Source organism: Schistocerca cancellata, chromosome 9 (assembly GCF_023864275.1).
Source record: "Schistocerca cancellata isolate TAMUIC-IGC-003103 chromosome 9, iqSchCanc2.1, whole genome shotgun sequence".
Classification (NCBI taxonomy): Eukaryota; Metazoa; Arthropoda; class Insecta; order Orthoptera; family Acrididae; genus Schistocerca; species Schistocerca cancellata.
The window spans coordinates 498,209,233-498,212,902 of record NC_064634.1 but is presented as its reverse complement, the minus strand read 5'-3'; positions in this window follow the sequence as shown (position 1 = coordinate 498,212,902).

The window sequence follows — 3,670 nt, the reverse complement described above, 5'->3', positions numbered from 1 at the left end:
TTGATGTAAAACATGTGTCTTCACAGTGTGTCTGACTCAGGATTCAGAAGCAAAAACAGCAACATACAACCAGGTTGCTATGTTATTGCTGTTTATGATGACAAATGGTACTTAGGATGTGTTTCAGAGTGCTGTGAAGCAGGGGGTGATGTATTTGTGAACTTCATGGCACCAGCAGGACCAGCAAAATCATTTCATTGGCCATGTTTGGCAGACAGGTGTTGGATTCCTTTTGAACATATTCTTATGACAGTTCCAGTTCCTACCACAGTGTCTACATCTACAGCTACATTTATACTCCGCAAGCCACCCAACGGTGTGTGGCGGAGGGCACTTTACGTGCCACTGCCATTACCTCCCTTTCCTGTTCCAGTCGCGTATGGTTCGCGGGAAGAACGACTGTCTGAAGGCCTCTGTGCGCGCTCTAATCTCTCTAATTTTACATTCGTGATCTCCTCGGGAGGTATAAGTAGGGGGAAGCAATATATTCGATACCTCATCCAGAAACGCACCCTCTCGAAACCTGGCGAGCAAGCTACACCGCGATGCAGAGCGCCTCTCTTGCAGAGTCTGCCACTTGAGTTTGTTAAACATCTCCGTAACGCTATCACGGTTACCAAATAACCCTGTGACGAAACGCGCCGCTCTTCTTTGAATCTTCTCTATCTCCTCCATCAACCCGATCTGGTACGGATCCCACACTGATGAGCAATACTCAAGTATAGGTCGAACGAGTGTTTTGTAAGCCACCTCCTTTGTTGATGGACTACATTTTCTAAGGACTCTCCCAATGAATCTCAACCTGATACCCGCCTTACCAACAATTAATTTTATATGATCATTCCACTTCAAATCGTTCCGCACGCATACTCCCAGATATTTTACAGAAGTAACTGCTACCAGTGTTTGTTCCGCTATCATATAATCATACAATAAAGGATCCTTCTTTCTATGTATTCGCAATACATTACATTTGTCTATGTTAAGGGTCAGTTGCCACTCCCTGCACCAAGTGCCTATCCGCTGCAGATCTTCCTGCATTTCGCTACAATTTTCTAATGCTGCAACTTCTCTGTATACTACAGCATCATCCGCGAAAAGCCGCATGGAACTTCCGACACTATCTACTAGGTCATTTATATATATTGTGAAAAGCAATGGTCCCATAACACTCCCCTGTGGCACGCCAGAGGTTACTTTAACGTCTGTAGACGTCTCTCTGTTGATAACAACATGCTGTGTTCTGTTTGCTAAAAACTCTTCAATCCAGCCACACAGCTGGTCTGATATTCCGTAGGCTCTTACTTTGTTTATCAGGCGACAGTGCGGAACTGTATCGAACGCCTTCCGGAAGTCAAGAAAAATAGCATCTACCTGGGAGCCTGTATCTAATATTTTCTGGGTCTCATGAACAAATAAAGCGAGTTGGGTCTCACACAATCGCTGTTTCCGGAATCCATGTTGATTCCTACATAGTAGATTCTGGGTTTCCAAAAACGACATGATATTCGAGCAAAAAACATGTTCTAAAATTCTACAACAGATTGACGTCAGAGATATAGGTCTATAGTTTTGTGCGTCTGCTCGACGACCCTTCTTGAAGACTGGGACTACCTGTGCTCTTTTCCAATCATTTGGAACCTTCCGTTCCTCTAGAGACTTGCGGTACACGGCTGTTAGAAGGGGGGCAAGTTCTTTCGCGTACTCTGTGTAGAATCGAATTGGTATCCCGTCAGGTCCAGTGGACTTTCCTCTGTTGAGTGATTCCAGTTGCTTTTCTATTCCTTGGACACTTATTTCAATGTCAGCCATTTTTTCGTTTGTGCGAGGATTTAGAGAACGAACTGCAGTGCGGTCTTCCTCTGTGAAACAGCTTTGGAAAAAGGTGTTTAGTATTTCAGCTTTACGCTTGTCATCCTCTGTTTCAATGCCATCATCATCCTGGAGTGTCTGGATATGCTGTTTCGAGCCACTTACTGATTTAACGTAAGACCAGAACTTCCTAGGATTTTCTGTCAAGTCAGTACATAGAATTTTACTTTCGAATTCACTGAACGCTTCACGCATAGCCCTCCTTACGCTAACTTTGACATCGTTTAGCTTCTGTTTGTCTGAGAGGTTTTGGCTGCGTTTAAACTTGCAGTGAAGCTCTCTTTGCTTTCGCAGTAGTTTTCTAACTTTGTTGTTGTACCACGGTGGGTTTTTCCCGTCCCTCACAGTTTTACTCGGCACGTACCTGTCTAAAACGCATTTTACGATTGCCTTGAACTTTTTCCATAAACATTCAACATTGTCAGTGTCAGAACAGAAATTTTAGTTTTGACCTGTTAGGTAGTCTGAAATCTGCCTTCTATTACTCTTGCTAAACAGATAAACCTTCCGCCCTTTTTTTATATTCCTATTAACTTCCATATTCAGGGATGCTGCAACGGCCTTATGATCACTGATTCCCTGTTCTGCACTTACAGAGTCGAAAAGTTCGGGTCTGTTTGTTACCAGTAGGTGTTATCTCCACGAGTCGGTTCTCTGTTTAATTGCTCAAGGTAATTTTCGGATAGTGCACTCAGTATAATGTCACTCGATGCTCTGTCCCTACTACCCGTCCTAAACATCTGAGTGTCCCAGTCTATATCTGGTAAATTGAAATCTCCACCTAAGACTATAACATGCTGAGAAAATTTGTGTGAAATGTATTCCAAATTTTCTCTCAGTTGTTCTGCCACTAATGCTGCTGAGTCGGGGGGTCGGTAAAAGGAGCCAATTATTAACCTAGCTCGGTTGTTGAGTGTAACCTCCACCCATAATAATTCACAGGAACTATCCACTTCTACTTCACTACAGGATAAACTACTACTAACAGCGACGAACACTCCACCACCGGTTGCATGCAATCTATCCTTTCTAAACACCGTCTGTATCTTTGTAAAAATTTCGGCAGAATTTATCTCTGGCTTCAGCCAGCTTTCTGTACCTATAACGATTTCAGCTTCAGTGCTTTCTATCAGCGCTTGAAGTTCTGGTACTTTACCAACGCAGCTTCGACAGTTTACAATTACAATACCGATTGCTGCTTGGTCCCCGCATGTTCTGTGTCACAAAGACAGTACAATTTGCCACTCAATGTACAGAGTACAGTAGCTAAAGTGTGGGAGAACTTCTGTTCGGAGCACAATTGACTGGTTTTAAGCAGTTAAGCTGCAGTAAACATTAATGATAGGTTGTGTTAATCTGTCTATATGTTGTTGCTTAGTGATTAAACAGTAGTGGGAGAGGATAAGAAGAGGCAGAACAGTTTACAATATGTTTTTACAAAGTTGTATTGTGGAACAATGGCCACATCACCAAATCCATCTGTCAACTTCCATTGTACACAAATGTCTTGCAATAACATGCTGAAATTTTGAGATATATATCATTATGGTCTACTTATGTAGTGTGTGAAATTTGGCTTGGATACAAACTTGTCCCTTTTGTGCTACCAGACTTCGAAAATACATTTTTTCAGGTAATTGTTCAAATTTTTGTATTTTCATGTGCATGTAACTCAGTATTTGTGACTGATATGGGCATGATGAGTTCTGTGTGTGTTTAGGCCACATTAAGCTTACCACAAAAAAATTATACCCTTTTTGAGTGAATTACATTTGGCATAGAGGGCACCTACAATATA